The 21,293-nt window shown below is 43.7% G+C and overlaps 1 protein-coding gene across 1 annotated transcript in view; it reads left to right on the top strand.

Annotated features, from left to right (window-relative positions):
- Nucleotides 1-215: 215 nt before the first annotated feature.
- The window catches only part of LOC134436636 (semaphorin-6C-like), a 219,422-nt gene continuing 198,344 nt past the window's right edge, over nucleotides 216-21,293 (top strand). The window contains exon 1 of the mRNA XM_063185950.1: nucleotides 216-384. The gene's annotated coding sequence lies outside the window, so the exon portion shown is untranslated. The remainder of the gene's footprint in view (nucleotides 385-21,293) is intronic.

Here is a 21,293-nt window from a genome sequence, read left to right on the forward strand (position 1 = left end):
TTCAAGAGAGGCAATTTGTTACTCTTTGAAGGTATATAGCCTGACTGTAATGTAAACCATATCTCAACCGTTACAGGGTGGGTGACACCCGGCTCGCGAGTGACCACCCTGCGGCCGCTAATTGGCCGGACGGTTTACTCATGCAAACGACGAGGGCGTGTCTTCGGTGGGAGCAGCTCCAAGCCCACAGATGCAGTCAATTCGAACTTCAGCTGTCCGCGGGTTCTCTCGTGCGCTGTCTGTCGGTGACTTTTGTTGACAGAAGGTAAACATTCGCCGTTAAACGCAACGGATTTCGGTGTTCTTTGGCACATTCACGCTAGGACTACTGGATTACCAGGAGGGCATGGAAAGCGTATTCTTTTAACAAAAGCGGGATACACGGTAAGAATGGGCAGCCGTGCCGTTTTGGCCGCTCAGTCCCCATTGCATTGTGCCGCGCCGCTTTGCCCAAATTTAAATTATTCTTGAGTGCTGGTTGAGTGCTTGCAGCTTGTGTGGCGTTGAAATATTACTGCTTTCTAGTGGTGTTCTATTCACAAGTGAAGTTCTGAATGGGTCTGCAATACTCCGCGGACCATACGTAGTCCCCAGTGTGGGTATTGCGGCAGTGACAGCTTTGAGGTATCAGTCAACGAGGTATCACGTGAGAATAGGTTTGACATTTGACAAGAACTGCAGTATTGAAGAAAGAAACGCCTGACAATTTGGCCCAAGCAGGTTCCGTAGTGTCTGAGAATATGCACGCTTTCTCCAGCTGGCATTGTGTTCATGCATAGTTCACCTGGATTTAATTGCAACATTGCAAATTCATTTAGTGCCAGAGTGTTAACTCCAATCGCAGTCTCCAAACAATGGGGTACTCGTAATGTAACTTCTTGATGCTGTATTATTATATAGTTAGTAAGTAGGCCTAGTTGGTTAGAAATACAGATAGCCACAGTTCCAAAGTAATGTCCATACATCAGTTGGATGGTTGTGAATATGACTTCCAATAATCTTATCGGTTTCATTCAAGCAGTGTGGTCTAACACACCAATTTGTGGGCTTCCGTGCGCACAACACATGAGTGCATTGTCAGATGCTCCCTAGCAATGGATGAGGACAACAGTTGTGCTATTTGTTTTGTTTTTAAAAGAAAATAAACATTACCAAACCCAATTCGGCAGCTGAAACAATGTGTCATTACAGAGCTGAGACGTCAGCTGTCTCGTTTCGTGTATCTCCTAGCCCCTTGGTGTCAATATTAGACAGCACTAAATTGAGAACATTGAGATTAGAGACATTTGTACTTATTTTATTCTCAGCTAGCGCTCATCATGACTTTAATTGAAGTCTCCGCTCAGGCCTGCATGTTCCATGCGTAAAACAAGGCATCATTCGCTGGTGTTAATTTCTGTGTGCGGCTTAAGTCGCTCTGCATTCTACACTTTGGGCGATTTCAATGAGATGAGGTTAGGTTTTCCTTCAATAACATTATATCGGGGAATTACACGTGTTAAAGTCTCTGCTGTTGTTGCCCTTCCTTGAATATACTCCACGGTATGCCAGGCGACGGTTTTGAACAAAGCTAAACCACTTACATCGGACTGACCGGGATATTCACTATTTCCGGAAAAAAATAGGTAGCGCAGGCCTGGCCTTTTTGTTTTAATCTTTTTCCCCCACAATGTTTTCTTTGTCAATGAAAGGGCGGATTTATGGGCGATTTAATATGGAACGTCTGGCCATCTGTATGAGCTGCTGTAGAAAACAATGGATTCAATTACCCCCGTAGATGGCTGCTGGGAGTGCGCGGACGGTGCGCATGCATTGTGCACAGAATGCCGTGGTTTATACCCTGCGGCGCAGCATCTTTCCAGGGCGCACAGAAATTAAGCTGGATGTCACACTATGGATATATTGACGGAGACGATGAAGCTGCAATCGTAGATGAAGGTGGAATTGTGGAAACAGTTGCACACTGTTCTGTCTAACTTGCGTTTTTAAAGTGTTCCATTGGTTCATTAATATGATTTGGGTTGAATAATCCTTCCGTGAGATAGGCCTAGTTGTTGTATTGTCTTACGTTTTTCTAAGGTAATGGCTCATTTATCTATTTTTACAAGGGCCCCTAAACTCATCCTCATGTGGACTTAAAAGGTTGTTGCCACATCATATTATGAAAGGAACCAGTGATGTAGATACCAATGTCATGTGCATATTTTCCCTTCATATTCTTATTCACAGGGACAGATTGGCACAAAGGGCCCTTGCTAGTCCACTGGACACACAGTGTGGAGTGGAGTGCTGTGCATTGTTTGGTAATATGCACAATCGCAGCACAACGATTCTTAGATGAAAATCTGTCCATGTTGTTTTATTTATCCATGTATGACATTCTCCTCATAAACAGGCAGCTCGCCTCTTGCCAAAACAGTGAGTGATTGCCTGTCAGTCAGGCGTATGGGATCCATATATCATCTTCTCCCGCAGATCCCGGTGTGTACCGCACCACCACCGAGGCGCCAACGCGGGGGCGACATGACCATTAGCCCAGCCAGGCACAGGCACAGGCAGCCAGGCTGACAAATATGGCATCCTGTGACAGGTGTAGTGGGCGATCGCAAAAGCAGGAGCTGAGCAGATACAGTGGGCCACCAGTCAGCTCCATTTAGGTGAGAGCCAACAAGCCCATCAACCTGCCTATCTGCGTTTAAAGCTGGACGCTTGGGAACAAAACCCAAAACATCCGCAAACTTATTTCTGACTATTGTGCACTCTCTTCTATTTTGAGTATTATATAAATAGATTTTTTTGGGGGGGGCCTTTTGCCTTCATCGTGATAAGAAAGTGAAGAGAAATAGGAAGTGAGTGGGAAGGAGGGATGGGTTTCACAGGTGGCATATGAGACCATATGCCGGATGCAAACCTTGGTCTTTGTGGACAGCTGCCCCATTTATGTCTATTTTTGGTGGCAGCCGTGATGTAATGGTTAGGCACTCGGTCTTGGAATCGGAAGGTTGCAGGTTCGAATCTCACGTCATCCGTGGTCGAAGTGCCCATGAGCAAGGCACCTAACCTCACAGTACTATAGTAATGAATTGCCTGTATCTAAATAACTGTTAGTCCCTGCATTACAATGTAATGATGTAATGTACTGGTTAGAGATGCACTGGATCCTGATTTGATAGGATCTTGCCGGATACCGGATCCACTGCTTAAGATCCTGCCGGATCCGGAACCGGATACCGGATCCTAAGAAAGGGTTGAAAGTTTCACATAGTCTACTCGCACACATGGGCCCTTTTTATTACGTTGGCTCAGACTGTTTTTTAGACTCATTGGCTTACTGCCACTGTCTGCACTGGCCGCTTCCAAAGTTCTTTCACTCCATGCAGCAATTGGGGTTGTGAAAGACTGACTGAAAAACCTAGGCTAGAGATGCACCAGATCCTGATTTTTAAGTAACTGCCGGATACCGGATCCACTGCTTAAGATCCTGCCTGATCCGGATCCTGTGAAAAACCCTATTATCCTGCCGGATCCGGAACCGGATCTTGGATCCTGTGCACCTCTAGTACTGGTACAGGTGACTTAGCAGAGTGCAGCATAGCACACACCTCCCAGGCTGTGCACTCTCTGAGTGTGCAAAATCCATTGCCTTATCAGTGCTTGACATCCATAAGAGAGCCCTCTGGGAATGGCAAGATATCTCTTGATAAGATCCTGTCTAGACCGTGCCGGTTCAAATTTGGGCTGCTTGGAGACCGGTAGAGCCGTTTCAAAACATCAAACGCTGCGATGTGATCAAAGTGCTGATGTTGTTGCTCCATCTCGCAGACAAATGAGAAGATCAGATTATTTGAACCTACGTGTTTACATTGAGATGTGTGCCATCAATAACCACTTATTACAATTAATTTCCAATGATAGCGCTTGTGTCAAAATCACGATTGATTAGTCGTCCACCAGTGCACTAATGCTGTGGGATTGATCAATACAGTGATTGATGTCTTTTTCTGCAGTAGAACAAGACCTATATCAAAGTGATTCACACTAATTGTGTGTCAGCTCTTCACTGTAGTTTGATTGTTGTCTAGCCTCATTTAGACTGCTTTTGCAGACATCTTAATACGCAGTAGATGTTTGTGTAATTAACAGTAAACAATAAGATTAACAAGTAACAATAAGTAATAGCAGTGCTGTCATATAATAGTGTGTCACATCCATAATTGTTATAACAGTTTAATTAAAATAACCTTGGGGGGAACACAAACCGGGCCAAATAAATGAAGAATGTTGAGACTTGTTTAGACTCGGGCAGTTATTTCAAGACACATTTTGAATTATTAAGCTCCTGTGTGAGGTCTCCAATTGCATTACTGTCAGGCAACACAAATATTTTGGTAAAGAGATTAACATTTCAGCAGCACGATCCCCGAGACTTACTTACTACTGCATGTTTCTTAGCTTATATCCCTCCTCCCCCCCCCCACAAAGCCTCACCGACCCCCCACACAATCATCCACCACTACTACCCCACCTCCCCCTTTTTTCCCCAAAAGACTCTTTGGAGGCCAAACTGACACAACAAACTGTCAAACATCACAAGGGCAGTACTGGCTTCCCATGAAGTTGAGATTTCCTGCCAAATGGTCTCTCATTCACTTAATGATAGTGTATCTCTTCCTGCTCCATTGATTTGTTGCTGGCAAATAAACAGCCGGAGTGAATACGAGGCCAGACTTCATTGGGAGAAGAAAAAAAGGCCAAATTAAGATCACGACTGATTACATTTCCTTGCTTTTGTAAATTGGAGGTTTTTTTTCCGTGGAAACAAAAGTTCCAAAGAAAAACAAAAAGATGTAGAGACAGCAACGAACAAAAGCACCATCTAAACCGAACTGAGTAGGAAAGAATCTCTTGTGTAGTTCTTGACAAACAGACACAGAGTGGTGGCTTTTGGAATCCATGCACAGTCAATTCTACTGTGCAGATTCAACACTTAGAGAGTACTCCGGGACCAAATACACTCTAGAAGTTAAATCAACTCTCTAAGTGTTGAATTAACGCTGCAAAATTCACTATGCACTCTATCACCTTCCCTCACGGGTGATTGAGTGATCTTAGGTGGTTTAGTGGAGGCGACAGATGTAATCCAAAGAGGAAGTTGTACCACAGCGATCAATGTCAGGAAAAAGTGGACCACATACCACATAGGCTACATAGCAAAGAATGCGTTTCCTTGAGCTTGAGTATTAAAATAATCCTACCCGTGGCCGTAATTAGCATAGTTTACACTGCTGCCAACCACCAGCACAACAGCTGTACTGTTTTTGCAAAGCTTTGTATTAGCATGGGCGGTCTGGTCGCTCTTTTGTCGTTTTTACTGGCTGATTTCCACATAATGTTTTTTCTTCTCTTCTTATTTGCTGATTCGTTTGCAAAGAGAGAAAGAGAAAGAGAGAGAGAGAGAGAGAGAGAGAGAGAGAGAGAGAGAGAGAGAGAGAGAGAGAGAGAGAGAGAGAGAGAGAGAGAGAGAGAGGGAGGGAGGGAGAGAGAGACCGGACTCGCTTCGCAAGGGCAAACTGTGTCGGAACGAAGCGTTCCAAGTGTGTGAGGAATGTTTGAGTAGGAGCAGTGCGAGACGGTGGGGGTCAGCCTTCCCTGGCCGACGGAGCCCACAGAATTCCAGAGAGTCCTGAACTTACTAACTGAGTTCTGCTCCGCAGAGAACAGAGTGAGCGGACAAGAGAGAGAGAGAGAGAGAGAGAGAGAGAGAGAGAGAGAGAGAGAGAGAGAGAGTGCGAGGGAGGCAGGGAATGAATAAGGGATAAATAAAAAAAGAGGAGGAAAGGAGGCGTATGAGGGTGACCGAATGAAAAAGTGCTCTGTGACAGAGAACATTAGTATTTGTGTTAAATAAATATATACAAGAATCTTATTCATTTAATCCATCCAAGACTGGATTGAATGAACAGTGTATTCCACTACATGTACAAACACTGCCCGTTCTGTACCACAATATGTTGAGAATTCCAGTTCTCTTCTTGTCCCACTTACACTTCTTGTATTGCAGTGCTGATCTTTAAGTGAAAATTCCAGGAGGAAAGTAATTCTATCCTTAATTGCGTTACTGTGTCTGGGAATCAGAGGATGATAAAGAGAGACCATGTGTTTGCTGAGGAAGCAAAAAAAAAAAAATCTCCTCAACCCCCAGTTCCTCAACGCCTGTAAGCAGCAGTAGCAATAGCAGAAAACAATAGCATTGCTGGGGTGCATTTCTCGAAACGATAGTTGCTTACTATGTTAGCTACTTTGTTATTTGCAATACAATTTCCCATTGGCAACTACCCAAGCTGCTAACAGGCTAACAACTATGCTTTCGAGAAATGCACCCCTGGACTGTATGGCAGTGCATTGTTTCCATTTCAAGCCCAAGACAGACATGCCGCATGGCTGCCAAGCCAGTGTGGGCTGTTAGCACAGGTATGACAAAAAGCAAAGCAAGGCAAGGAAATGGCTGATGAAGAGAGAGAGCGGGTGTTGGTCTTTGTTACGGACATCTGGTTTGTATCTGAATGAGGAGGAGAGATGGGGAGACGGTGGGGGGGAGGGGCAATACGTCCCATTGGTGCCCCTGTTGGGTTCGAAAGGCTATTTTTAACCCCTGTTGGCGTGCGGTGGGTGGCAAGGGGTCAGAGGATCTATGAGAGAGAGAGAGAGAGATATGGAGAGAGTGATGGAGAGATGGAGGGAGTGAGGGAGAGAGAAAGCAGACATACGGAGAGAGAGAGAGAGAGAGAGAGAGAGACAGGCAAGAAGAGAGTGAGAGACGGAGAGAGAGAGACTCTAAGCTAGTGTGTTACTGGAAGCTCCTAAAACTTGCAAACCGAAGTTGTTGTGGGTAGTTGCTATTCATTTAAAATCACACCCTGCAGTGTAAAAAATAAAGTACAAAAGTACAAAAAGCAGGGGAGGCAAGAAAAGAGACATGTTTAAATAAAAACAAGTGGACGGGGGCATGAATTGTGAATTCGTGTAAGGTTATTCTCAGACGTGTGGGACAACAGTCAACATAAAAGCGAGAGAAAGGCAAGGCCTCGCTCAATAAACAACTGTCTGCAGGAAGTGTAGAGAATTGCCAGCAAAATCGCAATTCATTCAGCTGCGTGTGTGTCTGTGTCTGTGTCTGTGTCTGTGTCTGTGCAGCGTGTGTGCGTGCATGTGGGTGTGTGCTGGTGCGCGTGTGTGTCTGTGCGTGCGTGTCTGTGTCTGTGTGTGTGCGCGCGTGTGTGTGTGCGTGCTCGCGCGCGCGTGTGTGTGTTCCTCAGCTCCACACTGTGCCCCTTGATTGATTCATAATGTATGATCGGGATTAGTTGTCACATCATCGTCTCCAGCATTTTTTGTGTGGAAAGCAGCGAAAAAATATATCGCCCCACGTCCCAAGTTTTATTCCTTATTTTTTCTGTGGCAGGCAGAGGATTTATATAACATATTAGCCTTTTTCTTGTCCCATGGAGCTGGTGGCATGAACTGATCCCCATGAACTGTAATGGGGGTGCACTGAACTAAACGAGCTGTGAGCACCAGATGAATGATGGTGATGGACGGTGATTGTTAATGATGATTATGCTTTTGGCAGCAGCGGAGGAGGAGGGGGGGAGGGGTGTTGGAGAGAGAGAGAGAGAGAGAGAGAGAGAGAGAGAGAGAGAGAGAGAGAGAGAGAGAGAGAGAGAGAGAGAGAGAGAGATCAAAAGGGAGGGAGGCAGAGTGAGAGAAAGAGACAGAGCTAATGCCTATAAAGAGAGAGAGAGAGAGAGAGAGAGAGAGAGAGAGAGAGAGAGAGAGAGAGAGAGAGAGAGAGAGAGAGAGAGACATCGAGATGGTGATGGAGAGATGGGGGAGGGGCTGGAGAAATGGGTGAGACAGAGAGTGATCGGAAGGGAGGAAGAGAGAAAAAGTGGTGAGAAAGACAGAGAGAAAGGATGAGATGGAGAAAGAAAGAGCAAATGAGCTTAAGACAGATAAAAAGAAGATGGAGTGATAGACAGACAGAATGAGAGCTAGAACTAATGATAGAGATAGACAGAGAGAGAGAGAGAGAGAGAGAGAGAGAGAGAGCGAGTGAGAGAGAGACAGACAGAGAGAGAGAGAGAGAGACAGAGGGAGAGAGAGCATGATCAGCCATTGTCTGTCTGTCTGTGGTCGGGGTTGGGAAGGTACGACTTCAATCTCAGCCCTCCCTCCCCCGCTGCCGGGTCTGTCGGGGGTCATTCATCGGCGAGCGAGGCTGATGGCGGGCATCAGTCATCGGGGCTGCGGCTGTGCGGCGGTGCTGTGCCGTGGCCCGGCCAGGCCTGGTGCTGAGTTCTAATGGCCTTCTATCTACGTGATCATCTGCCTGCGAGATTGCTCCCCGAAGGCCCCACCATTACCGATCTGATCTGATGTATGCACACGGCCCCCGGGAGACGGGATGATGTACGAGGGAGGAAAAATGTGAGAGACGGATGGACAGACAGAGGGAGGGGGGGAGAGGGAGAGAGACTGGGAGGGAGGGAGAGAAGGAGAGAAAGAGAGACAGAGAGGGTGACTGAGAAATAGAGAGTTAAGCAGACTTGAGAGATGGTGTGAGAGGGAGACAGATGGAGAATATGGAATGGGAAGGGAGGAATATGCAGACGGAGGAGGAGGATGAGGAGGAGGAGGAAGAAAGACAGACAGAAGTTAGAGAGACAGACAGAGACGGAGGGCGAGGAAGAGAGACCAGGGCGTTTCTAAGGGAGAGACTTTGGAGAGAGAGTAGTGTGAGTCTCTGGAGAGTGTCTCACTGAACAGACATCTCATTTATTTTCATGTTGAATTTATGTGCCAGTGCTCTGCATGCATATGACTGCCTCTTTCACTGACTTGAAATTAACTTCTCTCTTTGCTTTCGGGCCAGCCATGAGGAGGAAATTAGAACACATCTCAAAATCATTTCATCTTTATCAGACAAACTATACATATAAATGTAGCTTTCGTCCATGATAGCACTTTTTTTTCCCCCCATCCAGAACCTTTACCACTGATTGACTTGCAGCACGTCTGATGTCCAATGCCTTTTCAACACCTCTCCTCACTCTGCCGTGCTGCTCCCAGCTCCCAGCGTCTGAAAGGCTGTAGTGTATTAAATGTCCCCAACACCTGAGGCATTTCCACTGGGGACTGCTGCGTTGTCAGACTGATGTGATTGAGCTGTCTCTCTTTTGCTCTCTCTCTCTCTCTCTCTCTCTCTCTCTCTCTCTCTCTCTCTCTCTCTCTCTCTCTCTCTCTCTCTCTCACCCTGTCCGCCGGCCTGAGAATGAAATGAACAGGCTGTCACTTTCCTGTGACCCCTGCCATCTTATGAGGTCACGGAGGTGGCACTAAAAATAAGAATTGGGAGACGGATTATGTTTCTGGGATGGAATTTTTTTGAAAACAACTTTCACCCTTACCCTCTGTCCTCTCTCTCTCTTCTTTTATGGAAGCAAGGTGTCAAGGTGTCAAGGTGTCGATTTCGAAGTAATTTGATTCTTTTTAATAATGACATGTTAGCCGTGTCAATGACTGAGGGCATCCTAATGTTGCCTTTTTTATTCCATGGGCCATAAAAGTTGATGAAACGGACCCTGCCGTGGCCAAACGGTAGGGCAGTCGTCTACCATGCGGCTGACCGATTTGGGTGCCATTCCCGTACTGGGTCCTTTGCCAGCCCTTCCCCGTCTCTCTCTCTACACTCGCTTCCTGTCACCACCTTCACTATTCTATCATAAATAAAGTCAAAAAGAGCAAAAAAATATTTAAAGGCTGATGAATCATCATCATCATCATCACTGTTTGATATGAGTGACAAAGGGCAATCAAAGCCCATGAGGCATTTGAATGAAAACACAAAATTAGGGATGCACCGATACCACTTTTTTGAAAACCGATACAAGTACGAGTACATTAATGTGTTACAGAGTACCGATACGGATACCTTTTACCACCAAAATACAATGAAAATAAATGCATGGCCTTGTTTTTTTCCACCTGTGATATTTTTATTGTCCAGTTCCATGTAGATTTAAATGTTGGTAAATGTACGTATGAGGTGGCACTTTTTTTCCATGCTGCTTTCAAGTCCATAGAACGTCACAAGATTTTGCATTGCTTTGTGTAATAGCAGTATCGTTCCTGGTATTGGCAAGTGCTTGACGAGTACGAGTACGAGTATAATGAGCAGTATCGGGTGCCTATACCGATACCAGTATCGGTATCGGTGCATCCCTACACAAAATGCATGTATACTCATACGGTACACAGTGTACACACGAGCCAGTGAAGTGGGTGATGAGATAAATCATAGGTCATTAAACACTATATGAGATTTTTAGTTGTTTAAGTTATTTCCAGAATTCATGCTGCCCATTCACTAATGTTACTTTTTTCATGAACACTTACCACCAGCATCAAATTCTAAGTATTGATTATGACTGGAAAAATTGCACTTTTCATACATGAAAAGGGGATCTTCTCCATGGTCCGCCATTTTGAATTTCCCAAAAAATTTTAGCTGCAAAAATGACTGTACTTGGACCATACTAGAAAATATCTGTTTAGTACTTAGTAAACTTTCATGTAAAGATCAAATTTGGCAATAGGCAGCCCAATTTCAATAAGCAGCATAGTTGCAGTACCTTTTTTGACCATTTCCTGCACAGTGTCCCTTTAACCACTATATGTTATTGTCTCTCTCCTGTCTGCTGAGTCCACGTCAGCTGTGCACCGTCTCTCTTAGAAAAAAAAAACAATACTGCTGTGCTGTTTCTCAGATGACCTTTACCTATCCTCGTAGCGCACGCACGCCTGATGATTTGAGCTGTGTGCTGCACTTTGATTGTTTTTTTTTCATATGGTTCTCGTCCCGCCATCTATCCACCTTTTGAAACGAGTGCTGATGATGCTGTTAGCCAGAGCAGGTAGATGAATAGGGCTGCTGGCAGGGTTGCCAGATGAGGCTGATGATTTCCAGCCCAACAAATGCTCAAAACCCGCCTAGAAGCACAGAATCCTGCCCAATTCTATTGATTTCTATGGCAAAAACTGGGCAGGTTTTTCTGCCAAATGCCACGTTTACCCGCACACGGCTATCGAAAGCAGCCCAATTGGGCGGGAAACAGCCCAATATGGCAACACTAGCTGCTGGCCCTCTGTCACCTGGGGCTTTGGCGAAGGTCATAGGTCAGGTAATGTAAGGTTGGGCAGGTGAACAGAGTGTGCTGCTGCCTGTACTGTGTGGACTGGAGGTCCTCCAGTCAGAGAAGGAGATTGCTGCTTTAATCCCAGGCCAGTGGTCCTGCTCGTGTTCACAGAGCTGGGACAAGATCAGAAAAGTGGGTGGGGATGAGGGGGGGATATATAGTTCATTATCTCAATGCCTGGGTAGGGGGTAGGAGGAGAAGGGATGGCACCCCCCCCCCCCAAAAAAAAGCTCCTGTGTAGTCTGAAACAGACTGCGGTTCCTTGATCAAGCGTGGCAAAATCGATTCGCCCTTGCTCTTTTCAGCGGCTCTCATTCTCTTTCTCTCCCTCTCCCTCCCTCACTCAGTTATTCCGCATCACATTCCTCCTCCTTTTCTTTTCTCTCTCCCTCTATCCACTATACCTCCTTCAACACCCTCTCTCTTTCTCTCCCTCTGTATCTGTGTCCTCTCCTTCCCCATTTCACTCTGTGTCTCTCTCTTTCTCTCCTTCTCCCTCTGTATCGTCCTCTCCTTCCCCCATTTCACTCTTGTGTCTCTCTCTCTTTCTCTCCTTCTCCCTCTGTATCGTGCCCTCTCCTTCCCCATTTCACTCTGTGTCTCTCTCTTTCTCTCCTTCTCCCTCTGTATCGTGTCCTCTCCTTCCCCCATTTCTCTCTGTGTCTCTCTCTTTCTCTCCTTCTCCCTCTGTGTCGTGTCCTCTCCTTCCCCATTTCACTCTGTGTCTCTCTCTTTCCGTACCTCTGCCCCTGGAGTCCTTGGGGAGGCGTTGCAGCTCTGCTGCAAATGGTGTTGTATAGATAATCACAAAATCCCTAGGATAGGTCCACTGAGACTTGGGACCTCAGCTACCAAAAAAAGAACTCCAACCGTGTTTTGCCTTTTCCCTTACACACGTAACCAGGGAGGGAAGATTACATTTTCTGCTGAGCCTCTTAGAAAACAGAAACAACATCTGCCAGAGATGTTAAAAAAGTAAACCATGACATTTTCATGGCCGGAAGTGTTGATAAACACTTGCAGAACTCAACAAGGGAAAGAAATACAGATTATGCTGTCAAACGCTAAATGTTTTCACTTTAAAGCCAGACGGCAGACGACACAAAGCGTGTTATTTGTTCCAAACAGCCTCAAGGCTAAGTGGGGACACCTGCAGAGAGCCAAGGAGGCCATCCAAGGACACGATAACATCTTTGGCTTGGGTTACGGTTGAATCAAAGTGCCACCCACAGGGTGCTTCCTAGCCCAGGCCACAACCCGCTCTCTCGCTCTCTGTCGCTTTATCTCTGCCCACAGATCGTTTGACGCGTGTAGTTGATTAATCGCTTCAGTCTGTTTTAGCTAGACTTAGCCAATCACGAAGGATCAAGCAACAGGAGACTGGATCAGAGCTTAGACTTGCATGTAAAAAAAAAGAGAATATGGCATTGAGGCTGTCAGCTGCCACCCTGTCAGGAGCCACTGGCAGTATCAAATTGAAATCAAAATTGAAATCGATTGAGGCAGGATGCTATTTACATAGTGTTTGCAACATCTACTTGTTTAAAGTATAATGAAATGATATCCTGGTTAAGATAATGTTATTTTGAATTATTTAGAATGGATCAGTTGTGTGCTGTTATGATGTGACAACATATCCCATTTTGTGACTTTCTATTCTTAAAAAAAAAGTTAGTGGTGGGAATAAGTAGAATTTCGTGGTATTCTTGAAACATCCAATCACAAGAATTTACAATACCTACAGGCCGAAAATTAGCTCAATCAGAACATTCCTGGAGCTTGTTTCATGGTGAGTTACACGACCCCCCACCGCTGACTGTAGCACAGCTGTATGGACTTTCAGTGGAGGACTCTGTCGTGGAAACAGAGGCGCAATCCTTTCAGTCTTTTACAACCCATCGGACCAGATCCCCGGGAGAAGTGCTTGGATGACTCCATTGTAACTGTAATTGTTCTCTACATCACCTTGGAGAGAACGGAAAATGTTGAAGCCAGAATCTTGAAAGCAGACGTGAGCAAAAAAATAAAAATACTATTGCATTCCCTTAGATGTCGGCATTTAGAAACTGTATAACAGCAGAGACAGGTCATCAGTTTTTGGAGGGCAGAAAATGCTGTATATTTGTTTTTTTTTTTTGTTCCGTAGGTTCCTGGCAGAGTACCTCTATTTCTTCCTCAAACAGACACCCTTGAGTTCTTTTCTTCTCTCAATTCCACATGGCAGCTGTAGTGGAGGAAGCTTTTTGAAAACGACAGTGCTCCTCGGTTGAGGAACTTCTGAGGACTGATTCAAAGTTAAAGGATAGTCAGAGTGCTAAACATTCAAAGCACTTAATTAAGACAACAAGGATGGAACTGGCCACCAAGTCAACCGGGGCAAGGATTCAAATTGGAGGCAGGCAGTGCGTCTAGCACCCCCAGTAAGAGCAGTGTTGCCAGATGAGGCTGATGATTTCCAGCCCAAAAAATGCTCAAAACCCGCCTATAGGCACTAAATCCCGCCCAATTCTATTGATTTCTATGGGCCAAATTGGGCGGGTTTTCCTGCAAAATTCAATTGTTACCCGCAGACGGTCATCCCAAGTAGCCCAATTGGGCGGGAAACAGCCCAATCTGGCAACACTGAGTAAGAGCTTTCTTTTTGTATGACAGGAAAGAGCAACTGAAATAGACAGATGTAAAATAAGATTGTAACGGGTGGCATACCAATTAATCTCATGGACCCTTAAAAAGTGCTGGAAGCAATAAATCTTGATTTAGTCTCATTTTTTTTATAGCGGGTATATGCTGTGTCATTCTGATCTCCTAAATCAGAGTCAGTATGAAAATACAGTTTAACTCAAAGTCAAGATGCCTTTGCCGAGAATTCTTGGTGGTGTTTTAGAGTTACCATAAAACCGAGAAGATGAACAGCCCAGAGTTTAAATAAAAATAATTTTACCATCCCTTCTTCCAACCAACAAAATTGATCCAATTTTGTCAGAGGCAGTATATTTCAGTGCATTTGACCTTGGTCAACCCCAATCGCATTTTATGAGTATGTCAATGGTGGACGAGTTTGGCTGTAATAGCTGGCTATTTAGAGGAAGATTTAATGGCGATGCTGTCTGTTAAACCCATTCAGCCATATGGTGTTGTTTGATTTTCAGCCAGTATGGCGAACTATAGGTCAACACAAGAAATCATTTAAACAAATCTGTGGCTTTGAGAAATAATTGGATGATGCCAGTTCTCTGTGTACGCATATAGGATTACTATTGACGCAAAGAATTCTCACAGCAAGTTGGGAATAAAGGATAAAGTTCAGCATGAACTCCCGCCAAAAGTAGGCGACGACGAACAGCCATGTAAATTATATCCCCACCGGCAGTTTATAGGAAAGCTTCATCTGGGAGAATGAACAACACCATGATTTATTAGCCTATTTGATGCTTTTCTGTTTAGACATATGCTGATAGTGTCTCTACCACACTGGAGAACGATGATTTATTTTCTATGAGGCCAAGTTTAATGGAGACTGATGTACAAGAAGCGCCCTGCATCCTTCACACAGCACTGCGTCAGTTGCTCACAGGCTCTATAGGCGAGCATCATAGCTTCCCCCTCAACACTTTCTGCTGTTGACTGCTTCCTCTTCGGTGTTCATTCTCTTTGAAACAACCCATTCCCAAATATTCTCATTTTGGACTCTAGTATATCGGCTGAGTGTCTTATTTTTAATACTTATAGTCTAGGCAGAATTTCTGAAAATGTGCTTATTTAAGGTCCTGAAGGCAAATCATGTTAATTTTTGGTATACAACTGATTTAGGGGTATTCACGGGTGCTGAATCCAAATCTGCTGTATACCGGGCGCAAAAATGTACGGAAATGCCTCAAACGGGCAAAATCCAATATGGCCGCCGACACCAGGTTAAAATCTCGCAATCCCTTTTCTTTTTGACTAAACAAGGTATGAATATGAAAATAAGACTTATGTTTAAGTTTTCATATATGGGGAACCCCATTCTGTCATCGGATTTAAGGTCAGATTTGGAGAAAATGCTTATATAATTGTCTGGCAGCTTTTTTAAAACAGGGAGCCTCTTATTGTCAACGATTTTTAGCATTATGATCAAACTTTCAAGATCCACAGAAAATAATGTCTGATGTCTTTGTGAACACCAATACTACCAAAATCTGCACTGAACTATCTACTTTCACCTGAAAAAAGAAGTTTGTGTCTACCCATTTCCATTCTTTAGTTATTGGCAGTAGAACATGGGATGACACCACCAAAAAAGCACTGTTTTTTGACCCAAAAATGCTACACTTCTCTGTGTCCATCTTTTTGCTTCCAGGATAAAGTGTCTTTTAAGTGTTCATGTTTGGTTTACAGCATTTCCATGGGTTTTGAAATATGCTCAATTCAAATCTGTCGTATACCAGGTTAAAAAAATCCTATAATGCCTCAAAATGAAGGAATCCAATATGGCCGCCGTCACCAGAGATATACATAGGCCTATCTTTGATTAAACAAGGTGAACTCTCAAAAACATTAAGATGCTTAACTCAAAAATCTGTATACCAGGCTCAAAAAACCCCATAGTACCTCAAAATGAAGAAATCCAATATGGCCGCCGTCACCAGAGATATACAGTACATGTCTTTGATTAAACAAGGTCAACTCTTAAATATATTATGCCAGCTATAAGTTTTCATACATGGTGAATTCATTGCTGTGCTCGGGTTTAAGATTTGGATGAAAAGACATGATTTAGACCTGCATACATGCTTAAGACTGCTAATAAATTGATCATTTATATTGGAATATTTCCCCTATTTCAATTTAATTCGGCATTAATTAAATGTATCGGTCTTAAAAAACATACCTTGTTTTCAAATAGGCCCCCGGGAGAGTCCATTACAACACGAACACTGTCACTGAAAAGACAACACTTCATTCACATATACTACATTCACTCCCTCATCCCCACCCTGTCGCCACACTAAATGTAAATAACAATCAAGCATAACATGACAATGTTTGGACGGACCACACATTGAGAGAGTACATACACACACAAGTGTGGCAGAGAAGACATTCTTATTGGAACACCAACGTACACATACGTACGTATACAGGCCCTTTAATATACACTCAGGTAGATTTCAATTCAATAATTAAGGCATTATATCATAATGAAATGTTTCCATCTCAAACCACCTCCCATGCTCCCATCTTTTCAACCATAAAAGTAAGTGCACACACGAGTCTGCCTAAATAATTATTTTAATACAACTTTACAATGGAAATCACTGTTTGCCAATTTTATTGATGTGCTCATTCAATCTATGAATAAAGGAGGATTGAGTGGCGAGCTGATGTGTAGAATAGAACAGAATAGGATAGATTGGAATAGAATAGAATGGTGTTTGTCATTATGCACATGTTCAATGAGATTGAAAGCGACACACTTCAGAGCACACATTTTATTCACAAAACAGTTTAGGTGACCAGAATATAGGTGTGTGTGTGTGTGTGTGTGTGTGTGTGTGTGTGTGTGTGTGTGTGTGTGTGTGTGTGTGTGTGTGTGTGTGTGTGTGTGTGTGTGTGTGTGTGTGTGTGTGTGTGTGTGTGTGTGTGTGTGTGTGAGAGAGAGAGAGAATATATACACAGAGGACATACTCATGTATTGGTACTCATGTCATACTCATTGGTATCCAAAAGTTATTGCATTGATTGTCTTGCTCAATGTAGATATTACAGTAGCGGTGGCCCACTCTGTGACAAACACAACCATTTTACATGGCTCGTGTTCATTCTGTATTACGGTACTTAAAACCTCAGTTCAATATGTTGTGCTGTATCAATTAGTCTATTGCAGAACACCAGATGGATGGAAAGAGATCAGTGGATTGAGGGATACCAATGAATGGTCATTCTGTGCATGTGTGTGTGAAATGTGGTTATGGCCCTTTGTTGAGTTGTTTGGTCCTTGCTTTGACACACCTGTACCAAGAGGACAGCAAGGCAAAGAGCTGAGGACCGGGTTGGAGGCTCTCCGAGATAATGTTTTAGCTCTGTTGATGCAGCAGGAGGATTAGAGAGGGGCTAAGTTCGTTCCTCCTGTAGGTGTGCTTCCTGAAGGCTGCAATTATCTCTTTGGTTTTCTTGGCATTCAAAGATACAGAAATTATTCTCTGTATACCAGACTGCCACCTTTTGCTATCCACAGCAACTTCCATCTGGAGCTACGCCATAGGCATAGAGGTCCAAGAGAGTGGATTTATTTAAAGAAATCCTTGCACTTATGACACATTTTGTGTCACATTAACTATTCATAGATTCTAAAAGTGACTCATTGGAGCAGCCATTGTTGCTGAAAGAACTGCTTTTTCACTTATTTAACTTCTCACCACCATACATTTTGACTATGTCACATCTCTGAAAAATCAGTGATCCTGATTGGTTCTACAGCATTGTGGTTTGGGATCAGGGTGAATCCAAAGGATTAGAGGTTATCTACTGTACGTGATGGAGTGACCAAAGTGCCTGAAGTGTGATGGCTGCCTTGTGGCCATGGGAGGCACACCCATGAGTAAGTTGTAATCCCATGTGAGGGACCCAAGTGATAGGTGAAGCTTAGATGATGGAGCACACTGGATGGGAGAAGCACAGTTGTGTGAGGGACACCATGGGGGTGAAGTGCAAGTAAGGGGAAGGCAGCGTGATATTGACCATCACTAGGGTTATGGGTGTGCTCTGACTGTCCCACTTATGATCCAAGCCCTTTGGAGTAGAAGTCAGAGCCCTAGGTTAGCTTATTCTCAATCACCTCTCCTCCTCTTCAGTGATTTTGAAGGAGTTGCTTAAATGCTGCAGCTATGTATGCCCAAGACAAATTTATCTTAGGATGAATAAAAAGAATCTTGAATCTGCAGCAACTGAATGACTCCATGTACTCCATGCCTCTTCTTGCAGATCCAGAGGGGGATGAGGCACTCCTTGGGGCAAGCACAAGTTGTGACGTCTTTTCATGCTTTGTGAATGGCAGATACAGGAGTAGTGGGACTAATGCCCCATTCAATTTCATCCATCCCGTTTCAGTGACTGACAGGAGGACAGGGTGGAGTAGTATGTGATCCTGCCTCAGCACATTGGCTTGATAATGTGGGGGCACAATATGTCATTGTGTGGTTTCTGATGCAGATAGCAAAGACTCTATGACTAGGACTCATCACTGCAAAACAACTCCATTGCTTTCGCTACATCTGCAGCAAAAGTACAATGTAGTGCATGGTGTTATGTAGTGTCTAAACATGTAGTGGCCAAATCACCAAGGAGGAGGAGCTTGATAATGATTGGGAATAGCCTAACTATCAAGAAAGTAAATATTTCATAATGACATCAACCTGTCTTTTGTTCCACCTTACACCTTTCTACCGTTCAAGGATTCAATCTAAGCAAGGCAATAAAATCAGCAGACAATAACTTCCCAAAACTAGATATTCATATTAGATGAAGGTACATTCAGGCATACAGGCTTATCTGTGTATAGTTTTGTCATAATGGAAGAGGTTGGCTGAGGTGGACACATTTCATTGTGCATAAGCAATTGAAATAGACAAAACATTTCAATAGAAATTAGCCTGTCAGTTAATTGGCATGAAAAACAATGGTTGTAAACATGAATTCAGACTACACTGAACTGCCTGACCACTGACTACCTTTGATTATAATTTTAAATTTGATTACATTCATTATTTCCCCATGTATGAAAAGAAAACACATTGCTACATAATGTTGTTAAGAGTTCACCTTGTTTAATCAAAGATATGTATATCTCTGGTGACGGCGGCCATATTGGATTCCTTCATTTTGAGGCATTATAGGATTTTTTTGAGCCTGGTATACGACAGATTGGAATTGAGCATATTTCAAAACCCATGGAAATGCTGTATACCAAACATGAACACTATAAAAAGGTACATTGTCCTGAAAGAAAAAAATATGGACACAGAAGTGTACTATTTTTGGGTCAGAAATCAGTGCTTTTTTAGAGGCGTCATCCCATGTTGTATTGCCAGTAACTAAAGAATGGAAATGGGTAGACACAAACTTCTTTTTTCAGGTGAAAGTAGACAGTTCAGTGCAGTTTTTGGTAGTATTGGTGTTCACAAAGACATCAGACATTATTTTCTGTGGATCTTGAAAGTTTGATCATAATGCTAAAAATCGTTGACAATAAGAGGCTCCCTGTTTTAAAAAAGCTGCCAGACAATTATATAAGCATTTTTTTCAAATCTGACCTTAAATGTGATGACAGAATGGGGTTCCCCATATATGAAAACATAAAAATAAGTCTTATTTTCACATTCATACCTTGTTTAGTCTAAAAGAAAAGGGATTGTGAGATTTTAACCTGGTGTCGGCGGCCATATTGGATTTTGCCCGTTTGAGGCATTTCCTTAAATTTTTGCGCCCGGTATACAACAGATTTGGATTCAGCACCCTTGAATACACATAAATCAGTTGTATACCAAAAATTAACACAATTTGCCTTCAGGGTTCATCTTTTGGGAAAACTGACCCTGACTATTATACATTTTCCATTTTTCTGATGTTCCATTAGGAAGGTTCATGTGAAAAACAAACAAACAAACAAAAACACTAATTACCATACCTTTATACCTTTGAAAGAAACAGTCCTCCTTACTGCAATTCAAAACTCACATTTTTGGACAGTACATTGCCCAAGGTTTTCTTTTTTTGGTGCGTTTACTGTTCTTCTGCTCGCATGTTATGTTAGCTCGAATGTTTGTGCTCATATGATGTGTTTTATAGTGAAATTGTTTTAACACAGAAACAAAATGACAGTGTAGCCAACCTTTGAAGCAGCTGTCCTCACTACCTACCTACAGTTTGAATCTGCTATTTTCAGTGATTACATACTGTATTGGCTGTTCTGCTGGCTCCCTAGTCTTAGTAAAGAAGACAATCTCTCACAGAGGTGCTCTGAGAACAGCGCGCTGAAGATTGAAGCACACTGAACTGGCCATTTCCTCTGGTACTCTCCAGCAGTTGTCAAACAGTTGGTGTGTGTGTGTGTGTGTGTATGTGTGTGTGTGTGTGTGTGTGTGTGTGTGTGTGTGTGCGCGCGCGCCTGTTTTCGCTCTGGATGTGTTGTGTGAGAGTTTGTTTGGGAACACACTGCTGGCCTTCACTTCCCTTCCCCCGCAGTTCCATATTTCATCCAAACCCAAACACCACCCACACCTCTCCCAGGAGGAACACCTGCAGAATGCAGCAAAGTCCCCCCCTACATCAGGGGTTCTCATCCTTTTTTTAACAAACACCCCTTTTAAACAAGCACCCCCGACATCGGTCCGTCAGTCTGTCTGTCTGTCCGTCTGAAACGTATTCTTTAAATCGTCCAAAACACGATCTTCGCCGCCATCGGACGCATCTTTGTCCACCTGTCGGACTTTTACCTCATCATAAGCATTTCAATGTTCCATTGAGCTCATCATAAGCCTGCCAATGCCCCCCTTTGTTTTAAAAGATAAAATGATCTATGTCCCACAATTGACACAATTGACATGCCTTATAAGTTACTTATGCAGGCATTAACATTGTATGTATTAGTGCTAATAGATGTATCCCTAAAATAAAGTGTTACCTGATGTTTCATCGTTGCAACCATTTAATACTGTATCCTATTATTTGTGTTGTATAGTTACTCGCAGGGCAGATGAGAGCTTCGTCCGGGCCCACGCCAAAGTCATCTGAAAGGGCCCCATAGCCCAATACATACAAAGTAACGAGGACCCAATTTTGGACCTCTCTCTGGGCTCGGGACAACTGTCCCCTTTGTCGTACCCCTGGTTACACTTGTAACTCTACTCTACCTCTACTTCTACTTTAAACGCCTCTGCTTCCCAGTGTCTTCAAACAAGGATATGCAAGCTTCCCACTCGGAGCGCCGGATATGCCATAGTGTGAACCGCACTCGTGCACTCTCCTGGTTCTCCTCCATTTGTGGGCTGGAGAGATGAT

The sequence above is a fragment of the Engraulis encrasicolus genome, chromosome 20 (genome assembly GCF_034702125.1).
Source record: "Engraulis encrasicolus isolate BLACKSEA-1 chromosome 20, IST_EnEncr_1.0, whole genome shotgun sequence".
In the NCBI taxonomy this organism is placed as follows: domain Eukaryota; kingdom Metazoa; phylum Chordata; class Actinopteri; order Clupeiformes; family Engraulidae; genus Engraulis; species Engraulis encrasicolus.